We start from the raw sequence: 22569 nt of genomic DNA on the forward strand, positions 1-22569 counted from the left end.
TTTTTTTTTCTCCTTTAATCAGAACATAGATGTGTACAGACTTTTGAAATGGTCTTTATTTTCTGTTAAGACAGTTTGGCACCCCGTGTCATTAGTGGCGAGACATAATCCAGAGAAACAACCTGCCAACAGAGGCGCTTCTGTTCAGATCAGCTGACAAACTCTGAACGTGCTGTCAAATAGCTCTCTTTCCAGTGCAGTGATTGTTAACACCCCACAGCGAGACCCGCTGCCCCGGGCAATTAGTCATCCTGACAGCCCTGCTTATCCGTCACCTTCTCTGACCATGACACACTTGTTTCCATCCGTTCTGACCTTCCCTCAGTTTGTATACTCCACTAAACTCTTAACACAACATGGCACATGGGGCAAGGTGTCGTTTAACCCAAACAATCAAATCAATTATGGCTTTGCAGGCAATATACCTTTGTGTCCTGTGAGACATGAGAGTTATTAATGCAATTGGATGACAGCACAATGTGATTAGAAACATGCACTGAAGAAATGTCAAATTAATTGACCTCAGTCATGGTAGACCGCATATTAATATGCCACACAGTCAATGAAACTGGGCTTGTAGGTAATGCACATTTTGTTCAATGGGTTGGAATTCGGGTGGTACAGTATGTGAATAAAATGTAGGATTTTGTGCTAAAATACAGTGACGTTTTGTGAATTCGCCCCATCATGTAAATGAAAAGAATGTACATTTCTTCGGAAGGTCTGGGGTTTTAGTGTCACTTTGACTGTGTGACCTTCACAAGTTGGTGTGACTGATCATGAAAACCACCATTGTTGCTTTCATGTCCTAAAGAGAACAGCCCTATTACTCTAGATTTTAGGCTATTACAACAATCATTTTACAATTTCTAAAGATCTTTTGCCAATTTCTATGATGTATTTAAAATGTTATACTACCAACTGAGCACTTGCTAAGCTCTGCCCCCTCGGGTACTGACACTCGCTGAGACGAGCTTTACAGATCATCCCAGATACCAACTGGAGATTTCCGTCAACAAAATAAGATGAACGGCACAACCAGTTAACTTCTCTTCTATGACCTGGATAATTAACACTATATTAACACTAATTAGCTCTGAGCAATTCTATGTTTTTTAGAGATGTTATAAGTGCTCATTGGAGAACGAGGAATGATTTAATAATTATTTATGAAGAAAGCTTTGTTTATCTTTTCTGTGCATGTTTCTGTCACTATTATTTGTGCCCGAGCAATCATTTTTTGAACTATATTTAAAACGATCTAAACATGACTTTCATAGAGTCACAAAGACAAGAAAACATTCCAACAGAATGTGATGGACGCAACATTCCCTAGAGGTAGGATGGGACAGTAACACCTTTTAAGAAGCCAAATCTGAACCAAATGATCTTCCAAACAATCAGTCGCTGACGTACCGCTGAAAAGAATCTCCTTCCTCACAGATCATGGAATAAGATTCACTTGTTGAGCGATATGTCTCGGATTCTCTACTGCTTTCATAATTGTTTACTTAAATCACAGAGTTTGTCTTCTTGAACTATATCACTACCTAAACACAAGCGGAAACATGTCTGAGACGTGAGTGAGATGAGAGAGAAGAGGTTTTCAGAACCGTTGAGTTTTGATCTCAGTCCCAGAACAGAAGAACACTGCCGATCACTATCTCAGCTCCTGCTGTCCAGAGGAATCAGGCAGGTCATTTCTCTTTCATTTCCTCAACATTCCTCTTGGATTTACTCATTGGACAGTCATTTTCATAATACTACATTTGCCAGTGTTACATACAAGTTAAATGCAAGTTTTTTTGGCCTTAAGTATAAATATGTTAGCCTTAATGTTATATATAAGCTAGAGTGCTCCAAAACAATGCATTTGCATTTAGAAGATATAAGCATCTGAGCAGGACTTTATTCCACAGAAAGTAGGACAGGTGAAATGGCTTTCTCTCTATACATCAGTATGGCTGAAATAACATGCTAACATTTATTGTTGTAACATTTGTAGCATTTTTCTGCGCTTTCTTCCGCTATTGCGGAGCAGTCCGGTGACATGACAAAGAAAGCTGATCCTGATTGGTCCTCGTGTGTGCATTCGAAGTGCTGATTGGCTCACAGATAGAACCTTATAGAACCAAGTTAGAGTTTGACTTTGTGGATAGAACATTTTTGTTTTCTAAAAAAAAAAAAAAAAAGTCCCAAAATGTGTACAACTTAAAAAAAGAAACATCACATAATGTAAATAAGTTGTCACAGAATATGAATATGTGAATAACTAAATTTTGACAAAAATGTCAGATAGAACCTTATAATTCCTAGGTGACGATATGTCTTGAGCTCACTGCTAAATCCTTCAGGAACAGCTCTCCTCCCTGTCATAATTTGGCTCACAGCCATCTGATGAGTGCAAGGGATGCTGCGGTCAAAGCATTGCTTGCAGGTTTCTTCACTTCACTCACTGTAAACCTAACTCATCCAGAGGCAGCCGGGAGGCACCTGACTGAGCTCAATTCAGATGCTCTGAGGTGTAATTCATATCACAAAAGGGAAGCTGGTGTCATTTTCCTGATTTATTTAAAAAAAAATGGGAGAATGACTTGTTCCAGAGTGTATTAACAATAAGAGGTCTCAAATGAGAGCACAGTCACAAAAATATTATGAAAACCTTGACAACCCTTGTAAGATTAGAACTGTTCTTTGCTACTGTAATTCATTCCTGGTTTTTATTTGAAGGGCAAAGTCTTTTTTCTTGTCCGACTTGCGTTGTGTTCTTTGTTGAACAGATTCCCATCTGATGGGTGTCTGGTTAGTATAGCTTTTCTTTTTTACCTCTGGTAAACTTGTAAATAGTTGCTCCAAATGATTTGTTGTATCATCTTGCTGAATTATCACTTGTCTTCACGTTGAGATGAATCAAGGAAACTAAGTGGCAGTGCCATAACCTATGCCATCTATAGATGGAAATGCTGCTCTAGTACTGTTTTTTACCAATATGTCTGTCATTGGCTGTTTTAGCTATGTAAAGTATTTTTGTCATTGACACACTGGATCCATGAAGATTGTACAAAATATGATTGTGTATAAACCTAATTGTACCTTATGTCCATGTTTTCTATAATTGCTACAGCCTGGTAGTGCACTGATGGTATTATTGGGATTAGTAGATTACAGTAGACAAATATAGGACTATAATAACAGAAGATGTCAGCATGTCGTTTGTGGAAATGATTGGGAATGCATGTTCCTGGAACAACATTCCAATCAACCAATTAGATTTGAGGGTCAAGTTTAGGCTTACAACCAGGGTTAGGTGCTTCTACATCAACGTTATTCACATATCATTTTGTACACTGAGTCCGAAATTCGCATGCAAAATGTTCGCACGTTAAAAAATAAATACGACCTCACGTTATGTCAATCACGTTTGCACACTGCCTCCGAAACTTTCGTCTGTCATAAAAAAATTCAGATCAGGTTTGATTTTCTGCATTTTTCGCATCCGTGGCACGCATTTTGAGAGACGTTTTGACAATTCAGAGCCACCATACGCGAACGCCAAAATCCCCAATGCCATCTGACAAGTTGATCCACGTCGTCTACAGCAAATTGCAGTAGCACTGTATGACAAACAACGTACGGAAAGAGACAGAATATAAAGATAGAGTGTGCCAGTATCACTAGCAAAGCATCAAACTGAGGCACTGACATCCTGAAGTAAACTTTGAAACGCTCGGGATAATCACGCAGCTCCTTGATGAAGTGGAACTCTCCTTCCTCTCTACGCAATCTCAGAATTGGATGTACCCAATATTTCCACTTTCTTTTTGTCTTTTTAAGAAGAGAGAGGACAACTAAATCATGCTCACTGCTTGAAGACTTCATTTTGTATTATTTTGCGAATTTTTTTGCAACGGATTCATTAATACGCATCGGACTCAGTGTGCAAGGTCTCTGTGCGTGACAAATTTTTAGTATCACAAATACGAAAAAACGCATACGAAAATTTCGGACTCAGTGTGCAAAGGCCTTAACTCTGCAAAATCAGGACGTGCCTCTCTACAGTATTATAGAACTCATTGGCTGAGTGACATATGTTAGTTTGCATTATATACAGTACGTTAGTGTGCTAATCAAACTAATTCAGCGCCATTAAAAATATCTGACCATATTGTTGGCCTAGCTACTTCTATATTCTGCATCCTTAAAACACGTGAAAGTCTGTACGGAACCATCACAAACTAGGTTAAAATTGCCACTCTATCATTTCCATTCTGATATTAACATGCCAGAGTGGAGAACAATCCTCTCCTTTAAAAATTCAACAGCTCATTTTGTTTTATTACTAGATGACCACACTTGAATTAAAGGGAAGTGGGACATGACAAGTACTTAAACTACACGCTGAAATAAGTCAGAGTCAGTCCACTCTTTGCCCAGGGCCATTCAAAGCTGCTCTGTTCATTCAATAAAGAAAAGCCATTACCATCCTTCCCTGTCAAACATTCACTCTAGAGTTGGCTGGGACTTTGGGCTTATAGAAAGCCTCTTTTGATTTCTGCTAGAGTCTGCCTGACCCACACAGGCCTTCCCTCTTAGAGTTAATAGTGCCTAAAAGGCAGGTAAGGGATTCTGGGGAAGCCGTGCCAAGATGAAGGAGCGAATAGTCCTGAGATGAAATGGGCCATGACACCACAATTCAAAGTATCTGTTTTATAGGCCTTAAAGAAAGGAAAAGCAGTAATCAACTGTCACTTTCTGGAATGACTGCAGATGCAGCTGAACTTTCGGTGGTTTGCAGATTCCATTCGTGATTCATTGGTTTTCTCTCCTGAATTCGGAGTCCATCACAGGCTTCCTCGTTCCCAAGCGAGCCATCACTTATACCCACACTTTGGGTATAATGTTATACCTTTCTATATATGAGCCAGAATGAAACGGATGACTTAAATAAAATGACCATATAGAAATGACAATACATTAGCTGACATTTATGTTATAAATGATTGAACACCTTTTCAGATACGCCAAGCTGCAGAAAATGACCCCGGATGAAGGTTACATTTGGTTTTGCTTCAGTCATCCTGCGATAATCAGTAGTTCTCTGTAAATCCAGAAGCACATTAAGTGGATAAATTATTAGTCTGTGAATATTATAGTGTATGCTGAATGTCCCGGTGTCCTCCCTCAGGGGCCATGGCTGAAGTGGAAAAGAGTCTCGCAGCTCATATTTATGGAGAGTGGCACACAAACGCAGAGCATGATGGGTCTTGCAGCTGGACAACCAGACCTGAGCTGGAAACTCCATCAAAGGTCTATCATAAGGTCTCTGACAAAAAGCGGGATGACTTAAAGTCTCCAAAGAGTGCACAATCTAAGAGCAGCATGAGCAAGTACCAAGCTGCTTTGTTTGGGGTGTTGGAGGAACGTGAACAAGTGCGCAATGGCCCACTCTCAAGTCCACAAGCAGGTCAGACTGTGGCTCTGCTCCAAAACCTTGACAGCTACCTACCTAGACAATGTTTCAGATTGTGCTTCAAACTCTAGGCAGTACAATTATGCTGCCTTCTAAGAAAGCATGTTTTTGCCGAGAGTATGTCATTAGTTTAGCTACGTGATGACTTTAGACTATTGGAATGAGCTGTGATTGTGGATGAATAAATTAAACAATTACTTTAAACTAAACCTTGATGCTAACGCTGATGTCATTTGTTCAAAAAAAGTTCAATGGCGTTTGTTCTTTTTAAGAAAAATTAATTCTTTTAGAGGTGCTTTTCAATGCGAAGAACTTCTATGTCGGGCTTGTTCAGATGGTGCAAAGTCAACGGTCTGAAGAACAACAATTCAGTGGAATTGGCGTTCAATGCTGCTTTATAAAGGCAGAGCGACAACCGCTATTCACACACTTGAATGCTGTTGTGAAGGCTGTTTTTTCTGTTGTGTGTGTTTTTTTTTGTTTTGTTTTGTTTTTTTGGCTGACCTCTCGCACCCCCCGGCAGAGTCTTGCATGCAGGCGGGTACCCGCCAAATTTTATGTAACGCGTGGAATAATATTTACATGTCGGGTGCGGTGCGGGTGCGGGTCGGACACGCAGTAGGCACGGGTAGACTGCGGGTCCAATAGCCAAGACTATTCCAACTCAATTCGGTGCATTTGACAGCTGCTTTCAAATGGTCCCGTGCTTATTTGTGTTCACGCGCTGTCTGCAGACCGTTAAAGGCTTCTAATTACAGCAGGATTTGCAGCGCTGAGCATTGTAGCCAATCGCACTGCATCTGATTGAAAGCTAGTGATTATTAAAGGGAGCGCGCTTTGCTCGCTTGATGTATTTAATATAGGCTATTTGCAAATTGAATAAAAGCTTTAGAATATTTTTTGCGCTGCTACAAAGAGGACCAGCGGCCAGGTAAACACTGCTTAGTTTTAGAAGAGACAACCGCGTTTAAATGCCGAGTGAAGCTGATAAAATATTTACTAGCTTTAAGCTTACAGTTAAATAGCCCTACTAAAACATTCTTTGTTCTATTATTTTACTTGTGTTGTTTAATGCAATGTTTAATTAGATGCAGCGACATATAATGCCTAATGTTGGTTTTATGTCACCACTATCTATAGGTTTAGGGTTTAGTGTAGGTGTACGTTATTAAATGTGATGGAGCATTAAGCTTTTTTTATTCTTATGCAACTGCTAAAGATGTACATCTAGCGTGTTTACATTGGGGGAAAAAAAAAAAAAAAAAAGGAAAAGTAGCGCAGTGGAACTTTTTGTGTGAACGGCACCTAATACATTCAAACCATACTAGAACACAATAGAAGATGAGAGATTCTGAAAAACTTAAACCTTAACACCTTAAAACAGTGGTTCCTGAAAGTGTGGGGCACACCACCAGGGGGCAGAGTCCTGCACGGGTCCTGTTTGATAAACCCGCACCCGCCCCGAACCCGTAGTTATTAACAGCACACCCGACCCGATATCTGACAGAAACACTAATTTTAGCCCGCACCCGACCCGCATTAAATTTCCTACATCAGGTAGACAAAACTATTTTTCTCATGTAGCCTAACACAAGCAATAAAAACACAATCGTAACCATGACATTATAGCTTGTTTTATAACTATTATAACTCTTTTACTGTTACTCATCTTTCACAGAATTCGTACCCGAGCTTTTCACATCACAAGTACAATTCTGTACCAGCTGAGCTACTGAGCAAGCTTGTTACACCAGTAAAACATCTGGAGCTAGGTAAGTGATGCAAACTCCAAAATATGTTAGTTTACAAATCATGCATTATGGTAAAAGTGTTTTGAGGTCATAACATAATTGTGCAGGGAGCCGCATGAAAACAAGTCTTTATTTAGCCTGTGTTGTTTTCCTTTTTACTCCTATCAGATGGCACTAATCTGCCTTCAAAAATTGTTAAAGGATTAGTTCACTTTCAAATGAAAATTAACCCAAGCTTTACTTACCCTCAAGCCATCCTAGGTGTATATGACTCTCTTCTTTCTGATGAAAACAATTGAAGAAATATTAATACATATCCTGACGCTTTATAATGGCAGTGAACAGGGATCACGAGTATGAGCTGAAGAAAGTGCTTCCATTCTCATCCATCCATCATAAACGTGTACTCCACACGGCTCCAGGGGGTTAATAAAGGCCTTCTGAAGTGAAGCGATGCGTTTGTGTAAAAAAACAAAAAACATATTTAACAAGTCATGAAGTAAAATATCTATCTTCCGTCAGACCGCCTTCTGTATTCAACGTACGAAGAAAGTGTAAAACTCTTGAAGTTCAAAAAGCTTACGCTACGTCCTGTAACTTTAGTACGGAAGGCGGTCTGACGAAAGCTAGATATTTTACTTCATAACTTGTTAAATATGGATGTGCACTTTCTACAGCTCATACTTGTGACCCCTGTTCACTGCCATTATAAAGCTTGGATGCGTCAGGATATTTATTAATATTACTCTGATTGTTTCATCAGAAAGAAGAGTCATACACACCTAGGATGGCTTGAGGGTAAGTAAAGCTTGGGATATTTTTCATTTGAAAGTGAACTAATTCTTAAAACAGCATTGTCTCTGGTTTAACATGAAATACTGCTTTAATTGAAAAGTATTTAAAAAATCTTAAAATCTTAAAATTGATCATAATTATTGCATAAATATTAATTAGTACCATGAAATTCTCTCTCTCTCAAAAAAAAAAAAAAGAAAAAATATTGAACAAAAAAAAAATTACAATCAGTATTTACTGAAAAAATAAAATAAATAAAAATAAAAAGTTTCATTTCAGGTGTCCGGTCACCTTTGACCACAAATGAACAGTACCAGAGGGTTAAAAGAAGATCAAAAAATGCATAATTTTCTTTCTTTTTTTTTTTAAACGGCAAAAAACACTTTCAGAATGACCTGGCCCTTAGTCTGGTTAGTAAAAATAGAATGATTAAGCTGGTTAAAACAGCCTGCAACGGTCTCAGCTTAATGACATTTTCAGAGAACGTGTTGTTATAAAGCTTGCTTAATAGCCAGTCGCCCACTACTGAAAGAGTTTGATGTCCTGAAATCAGGCTTTATACAGAGTGCTTGTGGGGAGGACCAGAAGGTATAGGAATTCATTTATACCAGTTGCTGTTCATATTTTAAATCTGTTGCAAAACCAAATTTCCTAAGGGATAAATAATCCAAACTGAACTATATAAAGAATGGTAATCATTTACATGATTAGTGAGCTTCACTCATGAAAGGGACTGCAGTGGTAGACTGAGTGCAGTTTTAACACTGTGAACATCTATATTTATTCAGTTCATACTGCCGTCATCTGTGTGCATCTACTCTCTGTGTCGAACATTTGAAGAGCATTGCTCACATTTCTGCAAAGATATTTGAGGAAGCAAATATGTTTTAGCTCAGGAGACTGTGAAACTGTCCCAGTGTAGTCAAAAAAGTGTAGTCAATGAAAATATTAATTATCTAGTTTTTTGACATAAGTTTTGTTGGTAGGCAGATAATCTCACAGCACAAAAAGTCCACATTATTTTAGAACAGTTTAGAACAGTTCAGCAGATTTTTGAGTTTTCTCAACTTGTTGTATTCAGTTTATACAACAAAAAGTTGAGAACTCAAAAATCTGCTAAAGTTTGTTGCCTTAAACTTTTAAGTTTTCTCAACTTTTGATTTTTTACAGTGTAGTGAGATATCAGAGATTGTACTTGTGTTGTTGTTTTTTCTAATGGCTTTGCTCACTAAAGTCAGCATCCCAAAATTCCCAATGATCACACAGTCCTTGAGCTGCTAAAAGTGTCCTGTTGCAGTCAGAAGCTCTTACTAGTGACCTTAGACACAAGTGCCTCTTCCAAACTACTAAAGCTTTACAAACATAACATGCTTTCCATTTTATTTTGTAAAGATGAAATTAACATTCTGTCTGTATTTAGGTATCATACCTGTCTGAGCAATAATTTTATCTTTGCATAACTAAAACTATACTAAAAGATAATATGACATGAAGAAAAGGAAAAGAACTGTACTAGTGCTGGCTGCTTCTTTAGCAGTATGTGACTAGGCATGAGCTTTTAACATTGATTGAACCCCAGTTTTGTGGGTTTATTCTGCTAGTTGGTATATTTTTGTGTGCACTCCTGGATAAACAGCCTACTTACACTGGTGTGCTTTGTAAAATGAAACAAGGGCAATTCATTGCACTCACTAGATTGCTGCTAATTAAACAAATTAAGTTTAATTAGATGATATATGGGAACAGCCAGTGCAATGAGTGCAATTCGACTGTGGCTGCATCCGATTATACATACAGTCCTTCCCTATATTAAAGCAGATGAAAAACAATATGTGAGATGAGTAGTATGTCCAAATTCATAGAATTCATAAAACTGTAGTACCCAGATGACCTACTACTTCTGGTGAGGTTCTGAAGTGTGCATATGATGGACACTTCACTATCCCATGAGTCCACGGGAGAGGATTTGTGAATGGCAGTGAAGCAACATAACTGACACTGGTAGGTCACATGATAATGACAACATGTAGTATGTCCAGATTACAGTCATACTATATAGAACATAGTTTTTTTAATGGTTGCAAAGTACTTATTCAAAAGTACTTTCTCAGAGAGTATGCGACTTGCATGGATGCAGCCCCGTTAACTCAGAAAGACTTTCAGTCTTCCTTCTGCAAGTATGAACAGATATAAGATTGATTATTCAGTTATATAATTTATTTGAGGCTTTAAAGAGCGACAGACATGAAGCTGGGGGATGATGGACCTCTTTAAGTCTTAATATCACAGTCCTCCAAGTGTATGTTGCCCTCTAGTGGAGCATTTGAAATGTTCACACCATGTACAAGCCAAACAAATATTCAAACAAACATATTCTGAAACTTTTCATGAGAACCACCAAATCAGGAATGTCCAGTTCTGCTCCTCGTAGGGCCACTGTCCTGTAGAGTTCAGCTTCAACGCACGTGCCCGAAAAAACAACAAAAAAAAAACAAAACTTTTTTTTTTTTTTTTTTTTTTTTGTAGCAGTCAGAAAATATGAAGAATATGAAGACTCATTATAACTGTATTCCTCAATTGTTTACACATACAACAACGAAGCAACTTTAAGTTATCCACTTTTAATAAGAGTTATCGATTCCCAGGGATATGGGCGTCCGTGGTCATTGACAATGCAACAAAAATGAGCAGAGTTTGTCTTAATACAGATGAACTGAGACATCTGAAGTTGGATACTGCAGTCAGTCACAGTCAGCTGAAATGCATTCATCAACACCTTCTGCGCTGTATACGTGAATTGACTGCAGCGATTTCATGGTGCAGTTTCCTGCCAAATGGCGACTATCTGGATGGACGTACATACATTATCAGTACATGTGCTCCCAGGTAAACCCCTGACTTTAGGATTTCTAAGGCTATGTTTTACATGAGCCAACCCTGTAGCTCATCACCAAAGCCTAGCCAAGAGTAAAACCAGTTGCAGTATGATCTGCTGGAACTGGTATCAAACAATGCATCTCAGACACCTAATCGTGCTGTCATGTCTACAGCAGCACTCTGCATTAGCTGTTTGGCCATTGGCCTGAATAAACATTACACCACATCAGACATAGTGTGTGTTTGGCGCACAAACGCAAGAGTCATTCTACAATTTTGAGTACATTTCATGTCCATTCAAATTATATTTTTGTCCCCTAATAATTTTCTTTAGAAATAAATAAGGAAAGCATACTGTAATCTTGAACAAATATTTTGTGCACCCTATATTTCATTTTGAAATTGCTTTGATGTCCCTTAAATGTTTATCACACCACCATGCAACAAGCATCATATTATGTTATTTTCTTCTGTCCTGGACATTTTGAAAACATTGTAAAAGTCCTCTCATTTTATTCAGTTTCTGCAATAATCTATTGTCAAGGAGTATATTATTTGAGGGTCGACCATGTTGCGTACATTATTATGGTTGGAAATATTTGTATTATTTCAGTTCAAATATATATTAAAATTTGAGGTTATCCTGATCGAGAAAGTTAACTAATTTACCCGGCAGAGCCAATTCTTTGATAAGTTGTCATGAACCTACTATGTGACTGTGTCCACTGATGATGATGATGAATTGTTTTCCATAGTTTTGTTTGTTTGTTTGTATTTAAATCATAATTTATTCTCTTTTTGTGTCAGAGGAGACTGAGTGTGTCTTACCAAAGATAAGAAGGAAAGGCAAACTGGACTGTTTAAAACTAAGAAAACACCATTGCGATACACGTAATACCTTTTTAAAAGGTTTATGTCATTGTAATATTTCAATATATTTACTCGGTTGTGACGCAGATTGACAACAGCAGCCATGCTTTGGATTATTTCTCTTAGGGATTTAGAAGGAGCTACTTTAAACACTAAAATGGTTTGTGAGTCATAAATTAGGGGTGTGTCGCTCCTAATTTTTCCACATTTGGAGTAACTTTTAGACTTTAAATGTTTTTTGCTAAGAAGAGTGGGAAAATATTCCCAAGTCAAGATGTACCAAGCTGATAAGATGGAGTACTGTAATAAAATCAAAGGGGTGTGCACACTTATTCAGTTAGTTATTCCGTTTTTTTTTTTTTTTCTTTTTCTAAAGTGTTGAAGTGTAGCACTTACACAGTCACACTGCAGGACTCCGCCTCAACTTCTGGCACTGCCAGAATTTCGTCAGAGGTAAAATTTGATGGCAATGGTCATTAATCGGCTGTCAGAAAACATGTCAAACTAGTTATCAAAGACTTCGGGTTTTGGCCAGGATCAGATGAATATTTTTGGCATATATTTTAGATTCTCAAAATTTGTCTCTGACGGCCAAACCGTAAATTGTGAACCCAGCTTAACATAGTAGACAAATTCACCAGGAAAAACATCCTTTTCTCAGTGTGTTGATTTTCTATTAGTCTGACTTGAGTTCAATGGTTGCGCACAGGGAACAATTAATTAGACAATCAAAAAATCGCTCAGTGATAATGACAAACCTTTGGCTGTATGCATGGTTTGAAATCATGTCAAGTGTAAATTGCAGTCATTTTGTCTCGGGTGTGTTATTTTGAATGAAAAGTTTGCCGAGCTCTCCTCTGCATTGAGACGCAGGGCCTGTATTCAGAGCCGACCACTGGACACAATCATCTCAGCTAATTACGTTTCACTGCCTTTTACACAATCCACATTTAACGACACATGTTCTTTGCACACTTACAATTAATCCCTAGTGACTGCTTCCTGTGTCGAGGCTGCTAGGCTGACTTCCCGGCTCATATTCATTAACAGCCATACCATCATGCTGATGTGTTTTCTTTCCTAAGGGATTTATTTGGTGCCTGATATACTTAGTGTGATGTGAGCAGGTGTGAACCACGTTATGACAGACAGCACACACAACATGCTCTCAACAGCAGTAACATGTTGTACAGACAATATCATTTTTTTTCTTTTTTATTTAGTCATTTATTTTTATTTTTTTAAATCAGGGTAGTAGAAGACATAATTTACCAAAAGCAGTGATGTGACCGCAGCATTTGAAAATAAATAAATAAATAAATAAATAACACTATTAATGATTAATTATTGAATAAAATGAACCTCTTTACAGAGTAACTGGTTGCAATACTGTTAAGAAACTTAGTTATAGATATGACACAGTTCCCACAAACCACTACTGAATGGATGGGATCCACCTAGAAAAATTATTCCTCTAGCTGAATTTTGTTTTTTAACTGACCTTCTATTTTGTCACCCCATCCCCCAAATAAGCCCACACCCAAGTGGTCTGTTTATGAGTAAGCACTGCCGTCCACACAATGGATCCATTGGAGGAGTGTTTTCATAGCTCCTATAACTGTTGGCGGAAGTACCGGCTTTTTGGCGTATTCGCACCACAGGAACTGGGAACGATTTTAGTTCTATGAACGCCTTTTGGGGGGGACTAAATTAGCTCTTACTTCAGAGTAGGATCTAACCCAGCACAACAGGAACTACCAGTGACGTAAGTGTATGTTCACTCAAGTAGACTCAACGAAAACTCAAGATCTTCGCAATTTAACATCGCTAAGGCCTTTAGATTAGACTGACCAAATATTATGTTGATCTTATTAAATCTCTATGAGGAGTTAATCACAGTGTAAAACATTTCCTGTTAGATGCCTGCAGATGGTACTATGACTGTAACTGAATATTGCCATGTAGACGTCTTCAGGCCAGGACTCTAATAAAACGAAGTTTGAGGCAGATCGAACATTGTATGCCTTACTTAAAACAACTTCCTGTTTCATGGCGAAACATCGAAATTTGTCAGGCCGCCCGAACACGCCCTTCAGCGAAAACTCTAGATCTTTGCAATTTAACGTTGCAAAGGCCTTTAGATTAGACTGACCAAATATGACCTTGATCTGATTAAAGTTCTAGGAGGACTTTGTTAAAGTACAATGTGTGAAAATGGCAAAAACTGCAAAAAATGTGCAGAGAAAATTCAAAATATCTCACTTCTTGTTGGGTTTTCAGACTTTGCACCCAGGACTTTTTTGTAGGTATTGGGCTGTTACATGTGTCTAGCGAATTTCATACCTGTACGTGAAACATAGTGCGAAGGGCGCTTAATTGAAATTTTGTAGGTGGCGCTATCGAGGCATTTTGCCACACCTAATTCTGAAATCCATATCAGACGTAAATTTTCGAGCATGTTTAGGCCCTCAAAAATGCGATTCATTTTGGAGAAGAAGAAAAATTGACTGAGCAATCACAATAGGGTCCTCACACCATCGGTACTCAGGCCCTAATAAATAAATAAATAGTTATATAGGCCATAATAACAGGCAGAAAGTTGGGTTAGGGACTTTGAAAAAGAAGAAACTAAATTGATTAATTTTTTTTTTTAATTTTTCCGAACGCATACCATACGAAACACCGGCACCCGGCATTTTTAAAAAGCTGCGTGAACACAGTTTACATACTCCATGAACAAACATACAGAAAGCTAATGTTAATGCATTAACCAGTCACCTTTGTCTGCGGTGTTGTACTCTTTTCTCAGCCTCAATGATATGTAGCACTACAAGTTATTGTAGGAGATTTACCCCCGGTTTCACAGACAAGGCTTAAGCTAGTTGTAGACTAAAATGCATGTTTGAGCTGTTTTAACTGAAAGCAACTTGTACTGACACATCTTAAAATATGTCAGTGCCATTGTTTTGACTCAAGATGCACACAAGTAATGTTTTTTCCTTTTGTATGTTTATAAAAGTTACTTAAATATCCTAATTGAACTAAGGCCTAATCATCTGACAACTTCAGATGGTTTAGGCTAAGCCCTGTCTGTGAAACCGGGCCTTAATCTCTTAGCGACTTCCTTTTGCACTTTTAACTGCATAAATTATACATCTACATTCCATCTCTGTTATCACGAAACCCATGACACACAACAAAAACACAGCTACAATTACTGCGTCCTTCATCCTCCTGTTGTTGAATGTCACGCTTAAATGACGTTGCTGTCGGCCGGCTTGCATCCCTTCAGAGTTATACTGGCAGTGTGAATGCAACCAGGAAAATGACCCTAGGGGAGCATTTAGTTCTTTAGTTCCTTTAAGTGAGTTCCTATACAACCTATAGAAGAGGTTAATTATTCATTCAGACCAAAAAATTCTCACCCTTTCTTCTGAGGAACTCAAAAGGAGATGTTTAGCAGGATATCTGAGCAGCTACCGTAGTTTACAAATAACATTTTTGAGACCCTAAAAATGGTTCTACAGTGTTCCACCATAATAAATTTGTGATTTATTGAGGACATTTCATCACTATCACATCGATGTGTGAATAATCTTGGTTTTAAATTGGGTAAATATTTCATTGTGTCCCAATGTCTTCCACACACTCATTTCTTCAAGTCATGTCCTGTGTTAATGATGATGACATTACCATGTGCTTTTGAGGTATTTGGCTCAGCTTAAGTTTATTTGAACCTGGGTTTTAGGGCAGAGAGGCTTCCAAGTGTTGAAATATTAGAGTTTTTTGACACACACCTCCACCTCCAATAAAGTCAGGGTTATTTCCTTTAAATACTTCATTATTCTTTTTAAAATCCCATGGTGTGGAATGTGATGTCAAGTGTTCTTGTTTATGATTATGGGTTTACTGTATTAGTTGAGTTTAAGTGAAACATTGTGAACAATGCTATTTCACTTTTACAAAGTCATGATGCAGCACATCTAAAACTTGAAATCACAGGGCACTGGTGATACAGCTAAATTTACTTACAGTTAAATATTATGCCTTAAATTCTGTGTTAGTTCATCCAGAAAAATTCTGTAATCATCTATTCATCACATGTCATATGACTTACCCGTAGTTTCAAAGGGAGAAATTTAGCAGAGTATACAGCGCCCATGTTTGATATCCTCTGACTGGAGGAAATTAGAGTCTGAAGCTAAATAATTATCATTGTCTTAGCCCATCATATGCTACACAGTTTTCTGAACTCTCAAGGAACTAGTGTTGACATGTCCAGACTGCAAACCGCAGCAAAAATCTGTGCAAGAGCCTTAAGAACATTAAACTCTTTTAAGCTCTTTCTAGAATTGTCTTGTGAAGCATGGTTTTTGTACCAGCAAGCTTTGTAAGCAAATAAAATGACATGAAAAAGATGATTCAGCAAAAATTTCAATGTGTGCTGATTCAAATGACAAGAATAAGTTTTCAACCCCAAATGAACAAAGTCCCTCTCTTGTTAATAATGTCTGAACAACTGTCTTGAAATGTTCAGTCCTGAGTCAAATAATTTATTTCCTATTTTTCTTTCATTTTTTTTTTCTGTTAAAACTTGCCAAAGCAACAGTTCTTAATAAGTGTGCGTATTGGCCTGTTTAAGGTGAATTTATTTTCCTTGGATCCGCTGTGTTGGCCGAGCCTTTGTGGGCTTAATAATTGGATACAGAACTGATTTCTAGAAACTCAATATCTGTCACCCCTCGGCTTGTCAACGGATGAAGCTGTCCATGTGACAGGTGTTTGAATATGTTCATATAACGTCCATCAGGCCAGTAGCTCACATACACACACAACCACAGTCTCATGTACACACCTATCAAAGTGGACCGTGGGACGCCGACGGCCACGTTCACGGCTCCTGCTGCACGTATTGTAAGGACGAGCGCTCTACTGCGAGATTCTGCGCCGTTGCCACTGTAATAATAGCCACTCTGTGTCAGTGAGGCCATGCAAAAACAAATTAGCTGGATGATTAATGAATGAGACGAACAGTTCACAGACTGTCTGCAGAGATGGGACTCCCAGTCAGAAACCGCGGCTGCCCTCAAAGCTGACATTAACCGGCCCCGTGTAAACACTGTTCTCTCAGGGCCCCCATCAATCTGACACGGTCGCCCATACAGCCCCTGCTATCTGTGTGTGTGTGTGTCCTTTAAACCCACAGTTATGCCACTCATGTTACCAGCACAAAATATAGTAGTGTCCATTCATGTTTAACACATCAAGTATGCCTTTGCTTGGCTACTTCTAATGTGAGTGCTACTGATCGTTGACCATTAAGTGCTGTAAACAGAAATGGAAAAATTGCAGATGACAGTGGGAGAAAAATAGCTTCTGTTTTTGAACTACAAATGCTGTATTTTCAACATGTTGACCCTCACCATCCTTTTAAAATATACATATACTGGAGCCATAAGATGAAGTTCAATTCAGCTCCAGCTATGGATGGAGTGCAGTAATAAAATATGCAATATAAGAATAAGAGTTATTATTATTAAAGCATGTGCATGCGAACAAATTTTGAGTGCTTGTTTCATTGTTTCTTGTGTTTTGTAAATCCAACTTTTTATGGTATATGTCACATTGCAAGTGTAGTGCACAACACATCACAGAAAAACTGAATCCAAAACTACAGGTTTAGTAAGGGATAATGTACAGTCAGCTGGTCATTATCGCAAAATAAACTGGCCAATCAGGACCCTGACGTATGTTAGACATGAAATATTGGATTTGAGTATCAATTATTTTAGCATTTTGCCTGTACACTATGTTAACGCTTTCCCTGCCAGCATTTTTTTTTTTTTTTTTAAAGTTGCCAGCCAGCCAGCTCCAGTGTTTTTGATAATTCTCACAAAAGTTTCATGGCCCCCAGAATATTTTGTATGAATAGAGCCTCTACTTTTAAACAAAACAAAAAAAAACAAAAACAAAGAAAACTGTTTCATTCTACACTATATTGCCAAAAGTTTTGGGACACCTGCCTTTACATGCACATGAACTTTAATGACGTCCCATTCTTAATCCGTAGGGTTTAATATGGAGTTGGCCCACCCTTTGCAGCTATTACAGCTTCAACTCTTCTGGGAAGGCTTTCCACAAGGTTTAGGGATTTGTTTTTGGGAATTTTTGACCATTGTTGTAGAAGCGCATTTGTGAGTCAGGCACTGATGTTGGACGAGAAGACCTGGCTCGCAGTCTCCACTCTAATTCATCCCAAAGGTGTTCTATCGGGTTGAGGTCAGGACTCTGTGCAGGCCAGTCAAGTTCCTCCACACCAAACTCGCTCATCCATGTCTTCATGGACCTTGCTTTGTGCACTGGTGTGCAGTCAGGTTGGAACAGGAAAGGGCCATCCCCAAACTGTTCCCACAAAGTTGGGAGCATGAAATTGTCCAAAATGTCTTGGTATGCTGAAGCATTAAGAGTTCCTTTTACTGGAACTAAGGGGCCAAGCCCAACCCCTGAAAAACAACCCCACACCATAATCCCCCTCCACCAAACGTTACACTTGGCACAATGCAGTCAGGCAAGCACTGTTCTCCTGGCAACCGCCAAACCCAGACTCGTCCATCGGATTGCCAGACAGAGAAGCGTGATTCGTCACTCCAGAGAACATGTTTCCACTGCTCTAGAGTCCAGTGGCGGCATGCTTTACGCCACTGCATCTGACGCTTTGCATTGCACTTGGTGATGTAAGGCTTGGATGCAGCTCCTCGGCCATGGAAACCCATTCCATGAAGCTCTCTACGCTCTGTTCTTGAGCTAATCTGAAGGCCACACGAAGTTTGGAGGTCTGTAGCTATTGACTCTGCAGAAAGTTGGCGACTTCTGCGCACTGTGCGCCTTAGCATGCGCTGACCCCGCTCTGTGATTTTTACGTGGCCTTTAGTTGCTGTTGTTCCCAATTGCTTCCACTTTATGATACCACTAACAGCTGACCATGGAATATTTAGTAGTGAGGAAATTTCACGAATGGACTTATTGCACAGGTGGCAACCTATCACGGTACCACGTTTTAATTCACTGAGTTCCTGAGAGCGACCCATTCTTTCACAACTGTTTGTAGAAGCAGTCTGCATGCCTAGGTGCTTGATTTTATACACCTGTGGCCATGGAAGTGATTGGAACGCCTGAATTCAATGATTTGGAGGGGTGTCCCAATACTTTTGGCAATATAGTGTAGCTTCATGCATTCTTTTTTTATCAACACTGAATGTGGGTAAGTTTCATTAAAAAAAAAAAAAAAAAAAAAAAATGTGGCCCACATCAGTCATCACTGTCCTCCATTCACCATCCAGCAAAAAAAAAGAAAAAAAGAAAAAAAGTGATTTGTATCCAGTTAATTTGTTAATCCAGTTAATATGTAAGTGGCCCAGAAAGGAATTTTATGAACGCTGACTAAAGGAGCGCTCACCTATTTTTGCAACAAATTCTAGCACTCTTATCAAAGTGAAAGACTGAAGGATAAGAAGGAAACTACTCAGCCAAGGCCGTTCAGATGGCCAATAAGTGACTGAAAAGAGTGTGCTGGCATCTTCTGTGTCCTGTATCCTTTACAAGAATGCCTTCTTGAAAAGCACAAGTTACACAAGAATGAGAAACACTCAATGTACAATACCTAAGCATCCATAGGATTCAGAGTTAAGCAACATTAAGTGTACTTTTAGAGTTGTTTAGGCTCTTAAAAGTGAGAAATTTGCTCATATTTTTCCTTCACTGACTGTAGCCATGAGTGTGCAGTATCAGCATGCAGCAAAGCTTATTAAACTGTAGTCAGTCTGGTTTGGAATATGATGTCTAATAGTCCTGCTCAGCCTAGCTGCTCCCATTAACAGCGCTCATCCATGAATATTTGACAGACAGATTCAGTAAATCTCCACACTGGGCCAAAGCACACATTACTCCAATGATAATTTGTGGTTTTTGTGAATGTTCAACAGTCAACACTGAAAGGCAGTGAGCTCCTGCAGTGCTTATTCCGCTGAAAACATACATATGAGCCGAACCCTTGAGGAGGAAATATCTGAACTCTCCTTCTCCAAATTTACTTTGGCTCTCTGTAGACTGCATTTCTTTTCTGAGTGTAGTATGTAAACACACTTAGAGTATTTTTTCTTCTTTCTATGTTTCTAAGTTGAACAGTATTAAATACCATCATTGAAACATCAGCTACAGCAATTTCAACACAATCCTGAGGATTTGTTTGGTATTATTAAACTGTTGTTGTTGCTTGTGATGTGTCATAGGTAGAAGATGATGCTTTTTAAATGATAATACTTTTTATTAATACCATAAAAATCTGGATGGAATTTGCAATCACAGAATTTCTGCAGAAAATTCCACAGACATCTGCAGATGTTATTCATAAAATGATAGTTTCCCTCACCCTTTGTACATTTATTTAGTTTTGTTTTAATCACTGATAAGTTATAAATAAATGTCCTACATTTCATTTCCATATTTAAATCCACAATCAACACGGTCTACTCAGATTTCAAACTACCCATCAGTTCTTCAGGGTTAAGAGAAGTTTCATAGTCAACTTCCTCACTTTATCCATTTTATACGCATTATATCGATCAGTGTGCTGCAGCTTTAAGTGATTCTATTGCACAGAGAGAAAATGAGTAAAAAAGTTTTTTTTTGAGCAGGAAATAAAGAGTTAATATAAACCTCACGGCTCATGAATAAAAATATAACATAACAGTGACCATGTCCCATCTGAATTCCTCATTATGGGGAAGTATACCAACCCTATCTGACCACAGCATCATCCAGAATAACAAGGGTCAAAGTTTCCGCTCAGGGCCCCTTTTATCAAAGTGTGTCTTGGGCAGGATCAGGGGGCAGACTAGCACCGTAGTGTGAGTTTTCAAGCCACCGGGGAGAATTTCCATTCCCATAGTGGCAGAGGTGATGTCAGAGTACACCATCAGAGTACGATCATCAGAAATCCAATACACGGACACCCTCTAGAGTACACACTGCAAAGTGCACTACTCCATAAGACTGTAAGCTCCTCTGGAAATGTGCTGGTGGCCAAGTAATCATTTGTTTGAATTCACAGTATTAACCAGTGGGTACTAGGAATGCTCCAATCAGGATTTATGTAATTGTACCTATTTCTTGTCATTATGATCGGCCCATCCTGATCCCAATCATTCAAGTGATATGTAAGTTCTTTGTTCACTGTCACTGTTAAACCCTTACAAATATGTAAAAGTAATGGCCTATAACTCTACACAAAATGAACACACACACACACACACACACAAAAAAAAAAAAGAAGAAAATTTTGATCAAGTTTGGAGGTTATGTTATAACAACTGCTGAGAAAACCCCAGAAAAAGGGATGCAATTTATTGATTTATTTTGTCATTATTATATATGCTTGACATGATGACTGTTAAAGAGTATATTTGGCAGGTCATAAAATTAATTGAACTTGTTCACAATCATGTCAACTGCATCTGGGCCAAATTTTGTGTTAATATCTCAAAGCAATCAAAAGTTATGGCATTTGGAACCAGAGTAGCATTTTAACCCTAACCCAAAAAAACAAGTTCAAAAACCTCTCCAAACAAGTGATCTGAGTGTTTTACTGAACATAAGAACAACTTGTATATATAAACACCACAAAGCATAAAAATATTCATAATTACATGGAATAAGTAACAAGTAATAAGATTATTTTACATATGCATCTGCTTACATATGATATCACTTGTTTCAGCTTCTTCTTCTCCCTTGTTTTGATCAGGAGTTTCAGTACTATTTCAGAAGATGCTTAATAGCTAATGGGTTTTTATTACATAGCTAAGAACTTGACAAGATGGGCAAATATGTCTTTCATGGTGATTAAAAGTACTAACATCAAAAGCAACAATTCAGAGAATTGAGTGAAGAATGATACTGAGCTCAAATTTATCCCAGCGTTTCCAGAGTGACTGTTGGTCAGTAGTGCCTGAGTGAAGGGCCTCTAGCTGTGGGCGTCTCCTCACTGCGGCTCTGCTCTGGGGGTTTTGGCGATGTGAAAAGACGCAGGTTTTTACTGTGCTGTGGTGGAGGCTGGCTCCTGGTAATGAAGGCCACTGGGGCCATGAGGGGTGTGGGACTTTGAATAACTTACTCTTTTGTGTTCACAGAGGAGCACTGTGTGGGTGTTTCTTCAACTGTGGGCACTTTGGACTTAAACTAGTGATGGTGTAAAAAGTTTCTTTTTTTATTATTTAATTTGTCTACATATAGGCATCTTAGAAGAGTTTTGTCATTTTTTTTCTGAAAGTCACCACAATGCCATTCTGGGGAGAAAAAAAAAAAAAAGAGAGAAAGGAGATGTATTATTAAAAAAAAAAAATCCAAAAACATAACATATATATATATATATATATATATATATATATATATATATATATATATATATATATATATATATATATATATATACAATTCACTGTAGTTTCCAGCAGAAATGAACAGTAGTGGCAGTAAAACAGCAACAACTTTTATTCAACGTCGTATTCTTATAGGTAGACGTGAGTCACTTGGGAGTCAGCTGATGCGAGCTTAACTGACGTGACCTACCAGAACTGACGCTGACGCTGGATTTTTATAATAAAGAATTACTTGCCCAATATTACTACCTCAGCAATTTTACCATAGTGTATGATTTGTAATTTTTATTTATTTATTTATTTTTTGGCTACATTTTGATGTTTGCATCACATTACTAGCTCCATATGTATGGTTTTTCTGAAGTAGTAA

At 38.3% G+C, this 22569-nt stretch overlaps 1 long non-coding RNA gene across 1 annotated transcript in view; it reads left to right on the forward strand.

Moving 5' to 3' along the window:
* The first annotated feature begins 7148 nt into the window (after positions 1 to 7148).
* LOC127508991 (uncharacterized) overlaps positions 7149 to 22569 on the forward strand; it is a 36518-nt gene continuing 21097 nt past the window's right edge. The window contains exon 1 of the long non-coding RNA XR_007929074.1: positions 7149 to 7242. This is a non-coding gene — a long non-coding RNA (uncharacterized LOC127508991). The remainder of the gene's footprint in view (positions 7243 to 22569) is intronic.

Source organism: Ctenopharyngodon idella, chromosome 3 (genome assembly GCF_019924925.1).
Source record: "Ctenopharyngodon idella isolate HZGC_01 chromosome 3, HZGC01, whole genome shotgun sequence".
NCBI classification, from domain to species: Eukaryota; Metazoa; Chordata; class Actinopteri; order Cypriniformes; family Xenocyprididae; genus Ctenopharyngodon; species Ctenopharyngodon idella.